Genomic DNA, 16,685 nt, shown 5'->3' with positions numbered 1-16,685 from the left:
TCACATTGGGGACACGGGTTAAGGCATCGGCGTTACCATTGCTTGACCCCTTCCTGTGGGTCACCGTTACATTGTAGCGCTGTAGGGCCAGCGCCCATCGGGCAAGTTTTGCCCCATGAGGCGTACTAGTAGTGAGATAGGAGAGGGGGTTGTGGTCAGACACCACGTTAATTTCTGCCCCGTACACCCAATGATCAAAATTCTTTAGTGCCCAGATAATGGCGAATGCTTCCCGCTCGATCGTAGACCAGCGGGTCTGCGTTGGCGTGAACCGGTGGCTGGCAAACGCTATCGGCCTTTCCCGTCCCTCGTCTCCCATCTGCGCCAAACAAGCCCCCGCTGCAACGTCGGACGCGTCGGTGAACAGCCAATATGGCCTTTTAATGTCGGGGGTACTCAGCGATGCAGCTTCGCACAGAGCTGACTTGAGCCTGTCGAGCGCGTTTTGCGCTTCCTGGCTCTACGGAATCATGTTAGGTACACCTCGCCTCGTCAAAGACGGGAGTGGTGCGGCCACCTCGGCGTATCCTTCAACGTAATCGCGGTAGTAACCACATAAGCCTAGCAGACTCCGTAGCTGTCTCCTTGTTGCGGGGGGCACGAGCCCACGAATGGCCGATATCTTTTCTGGGTCGGGCCCATGGGTTCCGCCTCCCACTATGTGTCCTAGGTACTTAATGTGGGCCTGTGCGACCTGACACTTTTCCCGGCTCACTTTAAGCTTGGCGTCGCGCAACAAATCAAAAATTATTTCTAAGTGCCGCAAGTGTTCAGTCGACGAGGAAGAGAAAATGGCGATGTCATCGAGGTATGCGGCCGCATAAGCCTGATGTTTCGAGAGGAGGGTGTTCATTATCCGCTGAAAGGTGGCCGCGGCGTTCTTTAGCCCGAACGGCATGACGCGCCAAGCATATTGTCCCTCGTGAGTTACGAAGGCGGTCAGATGTTGGCTCTCCGGGGCTACCGGCACCTGCCAGTATCCGCGTCGCAAGTCGATAAGAGTGATATACCTAGCGCGGCCCACCCTCATGGTGAGCTCTTTAGGGGGTGACATTGGAAAGGCATCCGTGCGCGTCGCTGCGTTTAAAGCGCGATAGTCAACACACATGCGCACCGATCCATCCTTTTTACCCACGCATACAACGGGATGGGCGCACTCGCTTTCCACCGGACACACCAGCCCGAGGTCTAGCAACTCGTTTACCTGGCGGCTCACCTCACTCCGTAATAACTCCGGCACGCGATATGGGAAAGTGCGTTTGAGCTGGTGGCCTTCGTGCAGCTCTATCTTATGTGCCCCAACTCGTGCGACTCCCGGCATTTCGCTGAACAAATCAGCGTAAGCGGCAAACACCTCCGAGATCTCGAGGCGGTCCTGAATAGGTAGGTGTGCGAGTTTCCCCGCATCTATCAGACAACCACCTCATCTCTCAGGCACAGACCGAGGGGTGTACTCGATTTCACCAAACTCCTCGTCTTCCTCGAAAACTACTCCGACATGGCTGACACGTGCGTAGTAGGGCCGCAGCCTGTTCGCATGCACTATCGCTGTAGCCTTTTTCTCCCTTGTCGATTCTGTACGAGTTCTGCCTCTCTTGCGCGGTTACGACGAATGGACCCAGCCATTTGGTGGCGAGGACCGCTTTTTGATGACGAACATCAACAAAGGCCCGAGGGCGGTCACCTTCGGTGATCCGCCCCGAAAATAAAGCAACCAATCAAATTATTGAAAAACATGCCACAACTCCCGTGGATTGAGAATAATCTCGGACCCAGGTCCTTAATTACTTCAAATAAAAATACAACATTCAAAACACACACTCTCTCCACTCGCCGGTCCCCAAACCCTCTCACACGGCGCCTGTCTTTGCCTCCCCTCCTCAGCGTGTTTGTGACGCGACCTTGCAGCTGGTGCCTTTGCGAAAGAAACGCCGCGGGGGATCTCGAGACGAGGTCACTCAGCCGTCCCGTTCGAGGAAAAGGGGGTGGGGGGCACTGTCCCAGAGCAGTGTACAGTCGCCGTCGCGCGGACCCAATGTCTCGCGGCACAGCGGGAGAACGCTGGGCTGATTGCCTAACTTGGGAGGGGGGGGGGGGGGGGGGGGCAGGGGTCGCGCCTATTGTCGCCCTCTGCTGGCCGTAAGGTGGTTCGCAGAAGCGTGCCATTGTTGTTCCCGGCTGCGTTCGCGTCTTGGCGACGCCTCGGGGCGAAAGGACGAAACAAACCAGGCCTTCCGCGCGCCCCGCGAGCCCGCGCCCAAGAAAAGGGGTGAAAAGGAATAAAGAAAAAAAAAAAACAGCGCTCGCTCCTTGGCCTCGGCGCGTGGGGGGATCGACCGCCAGCGCGACTCCACGTGCGAGTCGCTTTTCACTGCGGCCTTACAGCACCGTTGCACTGGAGGCGAGCCGTGCCAAGGGGACAAAAGTGACGTGTTTGAACATGAGCTGAGCATCCAGACAGCTCGGCGCCGTGGCCCTGGCGGGAGACCTCTTCTCGCCCCGCGGCATATTTGAAGCAAGAGCGCAGCAAGCTCTGCCATTGGCCCTGCGAAAGTGGTGCCGTCGGATTGGACCATTCGAGCGTCAATGGTTTCTCGATTTACGGAGACTCATGTGCTTCCCTTCGAGACTCCGAGCGAGAGTTCGTCACTAGCGTCCATCGGGAGCAGTTGCCCGCTGAGAGAGCGGACGCGGCGGAATCTCCCCGGCCGTCGCTGCGCGAGCACCGTCGCGTATGGCTATGCTAGTTTTAGGCCCCAGAGCCTAAGTCGTTGTGTAAATACCTGTAAATAGTGTATAAAGCGTTTTCTTCATCTCACCGTTGCCGACTCGGATTCATCGCTACCGACCAGGGAGCTGACAGCCCTCGTTCACGAAATGGGTGACGAGCGCTACGCAACCAACTCCTTAGCACAACCCTGTTGACGGTGGGATACTGTGTGATAACCCCACCGGTACAACATTGGATGGCAGCTGCCGGATTGACCGGCGTCGGGCACCTCGGCGCGGTGAGTACCTAAAGTTTCCCTCAAACGCCAGACTTTCTCTGACACACAGGGTAACTTAGAGAAAGGCTGAGCGTATCATTGTGTTAACCTTGCATGTTTCAAGCCTACAGGAAGTGTTTTGAAAACCAAGGGATGCTGAGAGGGCAATCAGTGTGAGAAAAGCTTCTGCGTCTCTTGCTAGGAGCGAGATAGCGAACGTCTAGTACACTATTCTAAAAAGGCAAACAAGAGGCCGTTGTAAATGATGGAGAGTTACAAGGTCAAAGAACTTCTCCAAATTGGTGAGGAGTTGGGTATCGATTTGGGCTCAACGAAAGGAAAGAAGGCGATCCTTGAGATCACGCAGACTAACGACGTGACGGTTGAGGAAGCCGCAGAGGTTAGCGCCATAAACGGGAGGAAGAGAAGGAACGTCGTACGCGGGAGGAGGAGAAGGAACGCCGCGTGAAAGAGGAAGAGAAGGAACGTCGTGAGCGGGAGGAGGAAAAGGAACGCCGCGAGAAAGAGGAGGAGAAGGAACGTCGTGAGCGGGAGGAGGAAAAGGAACGCCGCGAGAAAGAGGAGGAGAAGGAATTGCCGCGAGAAAGAGGAAGAGAAGGAACGTCGCAAGGAAGAAATGCAGGAGCGTGAGGCGCTTAAGCCGCGTTCAGACTACGTGCGCAACGCACGTAAGGATCGTAACCGTAAGCGCAAAAAACGTAGTGTGTCTGTTCAGACTGCTGTCGCATTGAGCGTAAGGTACGTATAACGTCCGCAGCCAGCGTGGGCGTAAATGTCGGAGCACCCGCGACTTTTACGACTAGCACAGATACTTCTGTTACGCGCGACCAATGCGTACAGCCGTTTCGGTTTTCCCTTTCCGGTCACGGGGCTTCCGGTCCTCCCAGAGTTCGCGCGCAAACCAGCTAGTAGGCGACATATCATCCAACGCTCCTACTCTGCTGCAGTGTCTCAGCTCGCCGGTGTTATTGGTGTTGTGTCGGTGATTGTGTCTGTCCGCAGCTTGATCATGTGCAGTGCGGAAGCATCTTCACTGTGGAATTATTGGTCTCTCATAAAAAAAAGGCAGAGGCCGGCTCTCTACTACCAGTAGCTGAAATAGCACAGTGAGAAGTGCAAAACGATGCCTGGCTGCAAATTGCCAGTGCGCTGAGTCAAAGCAGTAAGTGGTTTTTCAATCCGTGTTTTCATGTGCGAACAAGCTCTCAACAAGCAATTGTTTCCTCTAGTTCAGAAAAGTGAGGTTATGGAGGCTTGCATACTGATGACATACGCTTCAAGAATTTCGCACTCCACCTTTCCCTTGCCTCCACCAACAATACTAACTTTGGAAAACAGCGTGTAGCAGCCACATTCCCGGCAATGGCGAGGCAGGTTTGCTCCGTTAGTGAGGCTAAGAGAGTTGTGATGCTCGCGAAGCCTTTCATTGATACACCGGCCTGTTTGGCCGATGTAGACTTCTTCACAGGTCAGCGGAATCTTGTAAAAAACACGGGTGGCACATGTGACGTAGAAGGTTTCATGCTTCGTCGTACAAACAGGACAGGTTCTGCCACGCGCAATACGCGAGCAAAGGCTAGAAAGTTTACAGGGAACTGAAAAGACAACATTGAAGCCCTGCCTCACATAAACGTTTTTTATGTTGTGGGATACCCTATGCACATAAGGAATTACTTTAAACTTTTTCTTTTCAGCTGCCAAGGTATCAGTATTTTTATCGTCTGGTTTCTTAAAATTTTGCAACAACGGTTCTGCCACCGCGTACAAAAGCGGTTTTGGAAAGCCGGCACCCACCAAGCTTTCACACTGATCATCAAAACTTGACTTTATGCTGTGGTGGCAACTCTTTGCACTGCATTCCGAAAACAATTCATAGCTATGCCTCTCTTGATAACGTTTGAGTGAGCCGACGAGTACGGCAACAGGGTCTTTTTACTTCTAGGTAGGAAGCACCAGCAAACATGGCCATCGTCACGAAAGGTTACTTGAAGTTCTAAAAATATTATCGAATGATTAGGGGGGAGTTCATACGTAAACGAGCAAGCTTTAAAAGCTCTGAAGACCTGGTTTACAACCACATGCAAAGCATCATTAGGTGAAAGAATAAAATTATAAAGAAATCGTCAACATATCTGAACACTTTACACACACGTTAGTGAAAAAAGAGCCTTTAAGTGTGTTGTCAAACTTTGCTAAAAATATCTGGCACAATACTGGTGCTACGCTAGCCCCAGTACAGATTTCTTTTTTTTTGTATGAACAGAGTAGTATGAACAGAGTATCCTTAAAATCTACAACGGTTGATGAAAGATACACCGTTAGCAGTTCTAAGAACACATCAACCGAAACGTGCATGCATTTTGGAAGGCCACGTGGCCATTATGCTCAATCAATTCACGCATCGCAATGAAGAGTTCACCTTGAGTAATGCTGTAAAACAGTTCCTCGATGTCAATAGAAAATGTCTTTTGACTGGTTGCTTTCAAGAATGTGTACCAACTGAGCCAAGTTCCAACTCTGTTGCAATGTTTTTCTTCTTCTATGGGTATCTTTTTCAGTGTGCACTCTCCGGAAAGGCAGGCAGCGATGTGCGTGAGCGCTATTGCCTTTATCGCATGTCGAGCGCGTACCTTGTCCATTGCCTCAAGGTGAATTCGGCACCCAAGGAGCTCGTGGCCTTCTTTGGAGCTTCTTCGGGGCACTGGAAGCGGATGGCCAAGACTTGGGAATCCGAATGTTGGAGACAAGTGAGACTCTTGCATGAATGGTTTCGAGTTTTCTGCTTTACTGGACGTTGTGAACTACCCGGCGCCCGCTGTCTTCAAGGAACACCGACGCATGGCAGCTCAAGCGACTGAGATCTACTGGAATCAGGTACGGCTGCACCTGCCTAAGAAGGTACGACCCAAGGTGCACAGAGGGGCGTCGGTGCCCGAGAAAATTGATGTCCATTATACAAAATGGGCCCACGTACAGTTTGGAGCCAAGTGTTAGCAGTCATGAACTTCTTGATACTGTACATCGTGTAACAGAGAAAACTCACAAAGATGAGAAGCAGCGGTGTCTTTCCGAAGGTGTTGACGCCATTCGCAAGGCCAGCAGCAACGGCACAGTAACCATGCTATTCAGCGAGTTGCGAACTACCTCATCCAAAACAAGCTGACACTGCTTCAAACGCGCAAAGGCGGGTTTGTGGTTCTTCCCAAGAGCTCCTTTTGTGAGAAGGCTTTGGCTGCCATAAATAGGAATTTCCAGCCTACGAAATTCAAGCCCTCAAAATTGAAGTCCGCAGCTATCAAGCTACTAATGTCTAACAACTTGGATAACATGGCTCAAAAGGTGACTAATTGCAAAGAAAATCCACGCGTTTTTTGCTGCAAAAACCTACAAGTGGGACTGCCCTTTCAGAGCTATTGTGACAGAGGCAGAAACATGGCAGAAGTTAGTGGGCCGGTATTTGCTGCGACATCTGCAGTCCCTTACTGTATCGCAAGTGCTCGGCAACGGTATTCCTGGAGCCAACAGTGCGTTATTTATTGAAATTGAGGACCTATTTTACAGAATTCCTCACGGTGAACTCTTCATTGCGGTGCGTGAACTGATTGAACATAATGACCAAGTTGCCTGGGTACTTGAAACAAGAGAAATACTTATCACCAACCAAATTATTTATTAGAACCCGACGTTTCGGGACAAACTCGGTCCCTTCCTCAGAGGCGACTAAAGTTCGAGGCCCGTAGTAGCTGGCAGCGGCCTACGCTTCCCCTTTCTCCACACGTGGCGAAGTACAATTGTGTACGCGGAGGGTGGTGTCCCCGGTTTCTTGTTGCGCATCGACTTCGCCTCGCCTCATTGCCCCTCGACTTCGGCTAGCAAACTGCACAGCTGGCCAAACGCTTCGTCGCTTGTTCCCGCAGCGTGGCCGCATACAAAACCCAACCGGACTTTACCCAAACCTGCCGTGATATGCAACTGGTTCCACAAAGCCTCCGATTGAAGCGCCTAGTACACACACCGGAAGGCAGGAAGATCCTCTCCCAAGCTGAACGACGACTGGTGCACGCAAGGATACATGAGAGAAATGACATCCTGAGGCAGAAAGAGCTAGACCTGTTCTTCTTGCGTCGGCAGCTTGAACATCAAGTACCGGATGCGGTCGACTCACTTAAATCGTTCGCCGATAGTGTATCCTCCTCCTATGCCGAAAAACGCATCTTCCCACGCAGTTAATCACTCCAGGTTGTGACAGAAAAAGACAAGGCAAGTAGGCCAGCCGGTGATGTTTCGAACTTTGTCATAGATCTTTCTTCGAGACCCGTATCTCCAATCGAAACTTCTGCTTTGGCGAAAGGCCACCAGTTCAACACCACGTCAATGGCGCCGCCACTACCAAAACTAGTTGCTGCCGTGGAGGACAGTATGAGGCACGTTGAGCCTGCCGCCCGTGAAGAAGTCCGAAAAAGGTGATCGGGGTCCTGTCCAAGCTTCCCGGCCGCCAACCGGCGAAGCTTCCAAGGAGAACTCCGCGGGGACAGGAACATTGTCATTCTGCCGGCAGACAAAGGACATTCAACGGTAGTCCTCGATCGACAGGATTACGAGCAAAAAGTCAGGTTACTCCTCGACCAGCCCAGCTTACGAAAACTTAAGTAAGGATTCTACTACTCAACTTCAGATCAGAATGAACAAGCTTTTGGCTTCCATTTTCAAACGCTGCCCTCAGTCTAAACACGTGTACTCACGCCTGATATGCTGGAACGGCTCGGCACCCACATTCCACGGACTCCCCGAAATTCATAAACCTGGAATTCCGCTTCGCCCCCTCGTTGACTTCACCTCTTCTTCATCCCGAGCCCTCTCGAACTATCCTCATCGAATCCTTTCCCCCTAAAACGTACGTACGCAACTCCCGCCACCTCGTCGAACTTTCACACGTACAACTGGAAACAGATGAGTACATGGTTTCTTTTGACGTGGTTTCGCTTTTTACTAGCGTTCCTGTGCCCTGTGCCGTTTCCGCAGCGAAACAAGCCCTCGAAGCGGATGCTGACCTCGGTGCCAGGGCAAGCCCGAGCTCAGAAGAACTTTGCCGGCTCTTGGAGTTTTGCTTCAACATCACGGCCTTTTCCTTCAAAGGGGAATTTTACAAACAAACAAGTGGCATGGCTATGGGTGCCGCGATCTCAGTCACTGCTTCCAACTTAACGATGGAGGCCATTGTAGAGAAAGCTCAACAGTCGGCCGTTTTCTACCACTACCAAAAGACCGTATCCCCAGAGAAAAACAACCAGGCGTTATTTATAAAATCCCGTGCTCCCAGTGCCCGGCCTCGTATATCGGCGAAACAAAAAATCTCCGTCGGCGGATTTTACAGCACAAAAATTACGTCCGGCAATTTACTCGGAAAGCAACCCCCTCACCGAGCACTGCGAGCGCGCCGACCACAAAATAGCCTTTGAGGAGGTGAGCATACTTGATGTGGAAACCAATCCTTTCAAAAGACGCCACGTCGGGTCATGGTTCATTCTGATGACAGGTGCAACAATGAACAGGAAATCGGGGACACTACCCTGCGCATACACAATTGGACTTCGCCACATGTGGAGAAAGGGTGTGGTAGACGTAGCCGGTATAACAAGTGAAACTTATTTACAAATCAGGTAATGGCGCCTGTTTTCGCTTTGCTTGGCGCGCGGTTGCCCATGCCGGGGTCTCCCGGCGGTCTGCCTGGTTAGCTTGCCGCTTGGGGCGCTGTCGTCAGTGGCGCCCACATCACCCCCCTTTCTTGAAAGGTTTGATCTCACAGGTCCAGGCGTTATGGTCGCTTACAAACACGTCCACTTCTTGTGGTGCTCGTGTCCTGCAACGATTGCAGGTGTCTTCGTCTTGCTTGTCCTCGGTTTCTTTGTACAACGTAGGACCTTGGTTCTGATGTTGGTTGTGTTACCACGCCGTGTGATGCAGCTCCAGTGAGGATGCGCACTGCTTTGCCTGGTGGTAAGCGCTCTCGGCTCCGTACCTTGTGCCGGGTGTCGTATGATCGTTTTGCACGAGCTCTGTAGGCTTCATTATTTTGTCTGCAATCGATGTAGTCCCCCTTCGGGGACGACAGTTTCGAAGTGGTTGGTAATGTGGTGTTCAGACGACGACCCATTAGGAGTTCTCCACGTGAAAACCCTTCCACGCTGGGTGTGGCCCTGTAGGCAAGCAGCGCTTCGTGTAGGTTGGAAGACTTCCTCAAAAGCTGCTTTGCTGTGTGCACAGCCCTCTCAGCCATACCATTGCTCTGCGGGTAGTAAGGGCTTGAGGTTGTGTGTGTGGCTCCCCAGTGATGCACTAGTTCTTTGAACTCTGTGGAAGTGAACTGTGGCCCGCTGTCTCTGCGTATTGTCCGTGGAACACCGTACCGTGCAAGCATTGGCTCCAAGACTAGGGCTATGTTTTTTGTAGCTGTCCTCGGCAGCGTGAAGAGATCCATGCCGACTGCGTCCCAAGGGTGTGCTGGCAATCGAGTTAAAAGCAGGGGTTTTGTTTCTGGCTTTCTGTGCTCTCTGCAAGTTGGACACGTTTCCACGTAATCTTCAATGTGCTTGCCTATGCGTGGCCACCATATGCATTCTCTTGCCCTCGCTCGGCACCTCGTTGTGCCCAAGTGGCCTGCATGGAGTTTCTCCAGAACCTCTACTCTGATGTCTGGCGGGATAATTATTCTGTCGCCTTTGAATAGCAGACCATCAACGAGCGAAATCTCACTAGCCACCTCGACGTACCTTTTCAGGTCAGGTGACAGTCCATGCTGTTGTGCCTGGCCAAAGCCGCCTAGAAATTCAGCCGGACGCCAGACTTCTTCGGCTAACGCCTCCTTCACAAACGCTGGATACTTCTCTGCAAAGCAGCAGTGCACTGGAGGCGAGCCGTACCAAAGGGAGAGAAGCAACGTGTTTCAACATGAGCTGAACGTCCAGACAGCACGGCGCGCCGTGGCCCTGACGGTGAACCCCTTCTCGCCCCGCGGCATATTTGAAGCGAGAGCGCAGCGAGTTCTCCCATTGGCCCTGAGAAAGTGCCGCCGTCGGATTGGACCATTTTGAGCGTCAACGGTTCTCGGCGACGGAGTCTCATGTGCCTCCGTTCGAGACTCCGAGTGTGAGTTCGTCACTAGCGTCCATCGGGAGCAGTTCGCCCCCTGACAGTGCGGACGCGGCGGAATCTCCCCGGCCGTCGCTGCGCGAGTACAGTCGCGTACGGCTATGTTAGCTTTCGGCCCCAGAGCCGAAGTCGTTGTGTAAATACCTGTAAAAAGTGTATAAAGCCTTTTCTTCATCTCACCAACGCCGACTCGGATTCATCGCTACCGCCCAGGGAGCTGACAGCCCTCGTTCACGAAACGGGTGACGAGCGCTGCGTTACCAACTCCTTGGCACTACCCTGTTGACGGTGGGCTACTGTGTGATAACCCCACCGGCACAACATTGGTGGCAGCGGTGGGATCCACTGGCACAACATTGGTGGCAGTTGCGGGATCCACTGGCACAACCCTGTTGACGGTGGGCTACTGTGTGATAACCCCACCGGCACAACATTGGTGGCAGCGGTGGGATCCACTGGCACAACATTGGTGGCAGTTGCGGGATCCACTGGCACAACCCTGTTGACGGTGGGTTACTGTGTGATAACCCCACCGGCACGACATTGGATGGCAGCTGCGGGATCGACCAGCGTCAGGCACCTCGGCGCGGTGAGTACCTGAAGTTTCCCTCAAACGCCAGACTTCTCTAACACACAGGGTAGCTTAGAGAAAAGCTGAGCGTAGCATTGTGTTAACCTTGCGTGTTTCAAGCCTACAGGAAGTGCTTTGAAAACCAAGGGATGCTAAAAGGGGAATCGGTGTAAGAAAGGCTTGCGCATCTCTTGCTAGGAGCGAGATAGCGAACGTATAGTACACTATTCTAAAAAGGCAAACAACAAGAGGCCGGTAAAGGATGGAGAGTTACAAGGTCAGAGAACTTCTCCAAATTTGTGATGAGTTGGGCATCGATTTGGGCTCAACAAAAAGAAAAAAGCAAATTCTTGAGATCATGCAGGCAGAAGACGTGACGGTTGAGGAAGCCGCAGAGGCCTGGGATGATATTTAAGAGAGAAACGAGAAAGAGGAACGTGAACATCACGAGAAAGAGGATCGTGAACGTCACGAGAAAGAGGACGCCCGTGTATGGCAACTGATGCAGCTGGAGGTTTCAACACATAGAATGAGCGTGGAAAAGGTTAAAGCTTTTAATGCCATTCATTGTAACGGTTCAATACCGCGAGACTGTCCACCACCTTTCCTCATCGCCGAGGATATGGCAATGTATTTGGCAGACTTCGAGAATGTCTGCAGAAGTAAACGCTTCGAGCGAGATAGTTGGGCGCTGAAGTTGGTAGCTCTTCTCTTCGCTGAAGCGTCGGAAGAAATCAAGCGATTGGTTGGCGACCGCTTGAAAAATTACGATGAACTAAAAGCGTCATTGCTGATACGATATCAGATAACGCCTCAGGATCTTCGGAAGAGATATGAGAGCGAGAAACATTGTAACAAGGCATACTTTGATTTGGCCTATCAGTTGAAAGCCGCTGTAAGCGAATGGCTAGAAAGTCAGGAAGTCTCGGAGCAAATTGTGCTTGCACCAGAGAATGAGACACAACTTGGGGAAGCGGCCGAGCAAAGCGACCGCAGCAGCGAGCTGATCGAGTCTCGAACAGAAGTGTCTAGGGTTACCTTGGTCGAGCCACTGGCAGCTGAGACGGTTGGAGCCGACTCCATCGGCGAGAAATCCGCAGTGACACCGTCCTGCACGCCGCCTCACGTAGCTGTACGCAATCCGATTCCACCAATCGAGAGTGGGGAATTGGCAGTAAATCAACCGCCTGACAACTCAGAAGCAGCAGTTGTACAGTGGCGGAGATGTAGTCAGGCTAGGAGACGAAAAATTGGCTATGTCCGAGATCAGCGTTGTCGTAGATCATCACTCGCGGAAAAACGAAGTGGCGCTCATGGAAACTGCGCAGCCTACGAGTGGTGAACAGCAAAGGCAAGCCCATGACGCGGACGCTGTCGAGAATCACACCTGTGAAGTCGACAGCGAGCGACTAGATAGGAGCCATGAATCTCCCTGTCCTGACGCGCTCAATTGTATTGGCGAAAACAACCTTGCTGCGAACATGGACCTCACGCGATCCGAAGCGCCGCAGCTGTCGGACGAACGTGATCGTGCGCCGGTTAGCGCTGAGCGATGCGGCACACCGGCGGATCAGTGTAACTTGAGTGGCGAGCCTGCAGAGGATACGCCTAGCTCGGGGGCTGGCGTGAGTGAGCCTTGTCCTTGTTCGGACGCGACTGGCAGTGAGTCATGCGCTGCTGGCCGCGATGCAGGCGCGGCGCCACACTCCGACGATGTCGGCGCCATACCCGCTCCGGTTACCGGGAGCTTGAAAGAGCAGGAACCAAAAGAAAGAAAGCAAACATTCAAGTGCAGCCGCCGAAAAGAGCGGAAAGGCAGGTGCATGAAAGAATGCTGTCACCGAAAGGTGAGAACACACAAACGATCGCGAAAGGAAAAGAAGCGGCGATCCCAGCGGCACAAATTCACCCGTGCTGAGAAAATGCGCGATTGGTGCTCAAAGCGTAAGGAACGAGACAGATCATTCAATAAAGCGAGTAACTTGTGTTCGTCTGTTCTTTCACACACAAAGTGGAAAGAAAGGTCTCGTAGAGAAATGGACAGCCGAGGCTCTAGCGGAGGGAGGAGAGCCAAACCGCCTGAATACAGCAGCGCATTCTGCCGCTTGCGGAAGAGAGCAGCACAATGCGGATTCGGATGCTTTCAGTCATGCATTCAAAACATAGCTACCTTCGACGAGCGTTTCGTCGCTAATGGTAATGTTGTAGGCAGACTGGGAAAAATTAAAGGACCTCCTTACTTCCTCAGTTATGGTCTACGGTCCAAGCGATTTCAAGGAGACTCTTTTCCATTACTGATTGATAATTTTCCTTGCTACTTAATGTATCTTTAATATGCAAAATTGTTGTTTGAACCTTGTGTATCCTATACACATCCTATACTGCATCCTATACACTTGTCTCTTGTTGTAGTGGGAGCAAAAAGGGGACAACAATTTAGCTAATTGAATTTGAAATTTTGCCTCTTACTGGTGTTTGACGGGTGACCGAGGGTACTTGCTTGAGTTGGGTGTTGCCAATTGTCGATCGGTTTTGCAAGCCGCAGAAAAGTCTACCGTTACCAGTGGCGAGTGGCAAGGGCATCGGAGTGACCCGAGCGAAGTTGATCGGCGTGCCCCGGCAACAAGGCTGTCGGCAGAGATCCTGACCTGGCGAGTGGAACCCAAGGCAAGTGAGGCTACCTGGCGCCCGGACACTGTACGTGAGCTTGGAGGAACCTGGCGAACGAGCGCGCCCGGCATCCGAGCCACATGCGAGCAGCTCGTCTTCCCGGCGCATTGTCTGATGGCGGGGGTGCTGTTGTGCCTGGCCAAAGCCGCCTAGAAATTCAGCCGGACGCCAGACTTCTTCGGCTAACGCCTCCTTCACAAACGCTGGATACTTCTCTGCAAAGCAACAGTGCACTGGAGGCGAGCCGTTCCAAAGGGAGAGAAGCGACGTGTTTCAACATGAGCTGAACGTCCAGACAGCACGGCGCGCCGTGGCCCTGACGGTGAACCCCTTCTCGCCCCGCGGCATATTTGAAGCGAGAGCGCAGCGAGTTCTCCCATTGGCCCTGAGAAAGTGCCACCGTCGGATTGGACCATTTTGAGCGTCAACGGTTCTCGGCGACGGAGTCTCATGTGCTTCCGTTCGAGACTCCGAGTGTGAGTTCGTCACTAGCGTCCATCGGGAGCAGTTCGCCCCCTGACAGTGCGGACGCGGCGGAATCTCCCCGGCCGTCGCTGCGCGAGAACAGTCGCGTACGGCTATGTTAGCTTTCGGCCCCAGAGCCGAAGTCGTTGTGTAAATACCTGTAAATAGTGTAAGAGCCTTTTCTTCATCTCACCAACGCCGACTCGGATTCATCGCTACCGCCCAGGGAGCTGACAGCCCTCGTTCACGAAACGGGTGACGAGCGCTGCGTTACCAACTCCTTGGCACTACCCTGTTGACGGTGGGCTACTGTGTGATAACCCCACCGGCACAACATTGGTGGCAGTTGCGGGATCCACTGGCACAACCCTGTTGACGGTGATAACCCCACCGGCACAACATTGGTGGCAGCGGTGGGATCCACTGGCACAACATTGGTGGCAGTTGCGGGATCCACTGGCACAACCCTGTTGACGGTGGGCTACTGTGTGATAACCCCACCGGCACAACAATGCACAGATGGCCATGATGTAGTGCAGAAGGTAGCCACCCTGGAAAGTGTTTCGGCTGACTGGATGCTTACCCTGATTCTGTCCAGCATTTGGTTTGAAGTGCTAATTCTTCAAACTGGCTCACAGCACTCTCGAGCGTTCTTTCTTTGTCTGCTGGTTTCCCAGATGGCTTCAGGGACGGAAGGTAAGCTGTGTACAGCTTTTTGCCGGGAGTGTGGCACATAGTGTAGTCGTACTCCAAAAGGCGCATCCTGAAAGATTGAAGGCGAGGACTCAGCTCGCCAAGTCGTTCAGTCGTCAGCAGCGGTATTAACGGCTTGTGGTCCATTTCCACGTGAAAGGTTGATCCCAGCAGGTATTTGCGGAAATGGTCGCAAGCACATGTGATTGCCAGTGCCTCCTGTTCGATTTGGGCATATCTTTGTTCTGTATCCGTAAGAGAGCGTGATGCATATGCCACCGGTAGGAGCTTTTCGTGCGACTGCTGTAGACGTACAGCCCCAAGACCATATGATGAAGCATCCACAGACACTGTGTGAGGCGACTGAGCATCGTAGTGAGTGAGAATCGGCGTCCTGCTTAAAGCTTGCTTGAGTTTATCAAACCTCTGCTGCTGAGCTGGGCCCCAGTGCCAGTCGGCGTCTTGGTGGAGTCTCTGAGAGGCTTCGTAAAGTTTGCTAGCTCTGGAAGATACTTCGCTAGGTGTTTTGCAGAGCCCAACAAAGATCTGACTTCTGACACATCACATGCCGGGTAGAGCTGGACTATGGCCCTGACGTTTTCCGGATCGGCGCTGACTCCTGTTGAGTTTACGACGTGTCCTAAGAATGCTACTTCTGTTTGTTGAAAGGAGCACTTGTCGATGTTGAGGGAAACACCTTCATCTTCCAGCTTCCTCAGCACCAGCAGCAGGTTGGTGTCGTGTTCCTCAGCTGTCTTCCCTGAGACAATGATGTCATCTTGTAGATAACTCACACCATCTAGCCCTGCGAGCACACGGAGCATTTCTCGTTGGTAGAACTCTGGCGCTGTGGAGATTCCGAAGGAAGTCTCAGGAACTGGAACCTGCCAACTGGGGTGATGAAGGTTGTGTATTCGCGAGAGTACTTGGACAGTGGCACCTGCCAGTACCCTGCTCGTGCATCTAGGCGGCTGAAAGCTGTTGCACCTGCCAATTTTGCAAGACACTCGTCCACCGTAGGCATGAGCACACGTTCGCGTATTATTTGTTAACCAACTCAACCGAGTTGACCCTAGTCCACGCAGATGCGCAGCTCATTGTTATTTTTTCATGGGACAACCATTGGAAAACACCACTCGGTAGCCCACTCGATCTTCTGGATGACCCCCAAGTCTTCCATCCTTTCTAGTTCTTTCTTCACAAGTGGAAGCAGTGGACGAGGCACGCGCCTAGAATAACTGACTGCGTATGGCTCAGCATCCTTTTTGACTTTGATGCGGTAGTCAGTCTTCATGACTCCAAGCCCAGACGTTAGCTTTGGGTATGACGCCAAGAAGTTGGGGACATCAGTTGATTGAGCGAGGGTTTCGTCTAGCTCAAGAGGGCGCTGTAGAATCCCAAGTGATTCCATAGCTGGTCGACTGAGCAGCGATTCTTTTAATCCTTTGATGATGAAGACTGCTTCTTGGACTTCAGTGTTGCGCCAGGTGACTATTGCATCGATGTAGCCAACACTGGCTATCGCTGTCTGGCCTGGGCCTATCAACAGCTGTTGCGTTGACTTGATGGGTCCCATGACGGTTCTGTCGTACTGGTCGTGTGCGATTGCAGTCACATCCGCGCCGGTGTCGACCTTGAAGGTAAAAGGCGACTTGTTCACGGTAGCAGTAATCCTCCACGGCATGTTCACTCCCACTTTGATTTCGCCTTGATATAGCTCTCCGAGATCTTTTGGTCGTTGTGGGATACTCGAGGTCTCGTCATTCAGCTTAGACATGCAGACGCGGTCGTAGTGGCCTTTTTTCCCACACTGGTTGCGCGTCTTGTCTATCGCGGGACACTGTGTCTTCGTGTGGTCACGCACACCACCACACCACTTGCAGCGTTCGTCTCCCGTATTGTGTGTACATTGAGGGCGCCACTTGAAAGACACCTTCACTTCGTTCCGGCGAGTTTTGACTTTTGTCTGGCCGCAAACCTTTCCCATGTCGAGAGCTGGCTGTTCGATAGAGCGAATTTCCTTGTGTTGAAGTTTCACGCTCTCTGAATTGCGGGCAGCTGTGATTGCTTTTTCGAGAGTGCGTTCTGCTTCAAGCTGCAGGCTATCACCGAGCTTTACGTCTCGCAAG

Source organism: Amblyomma maculatum, chromosome 9, assembly GCF_055883805.1.
Source record: "Amblyomma maculatum isolate TAMU_Amacu chromosome 9, ASM5588380v1, whole genome shotgun sequence".
In the NCBI taxonomy this organism is placed as follows: Eukaryota; Metazoa; Arthropoda; class Arachnida; order Ixodida; family Ixodidae; genus Amblyomma; species Amblyomma maculatum.
This window is presented reverse-complemented; position numbering follows the sequence as displayed.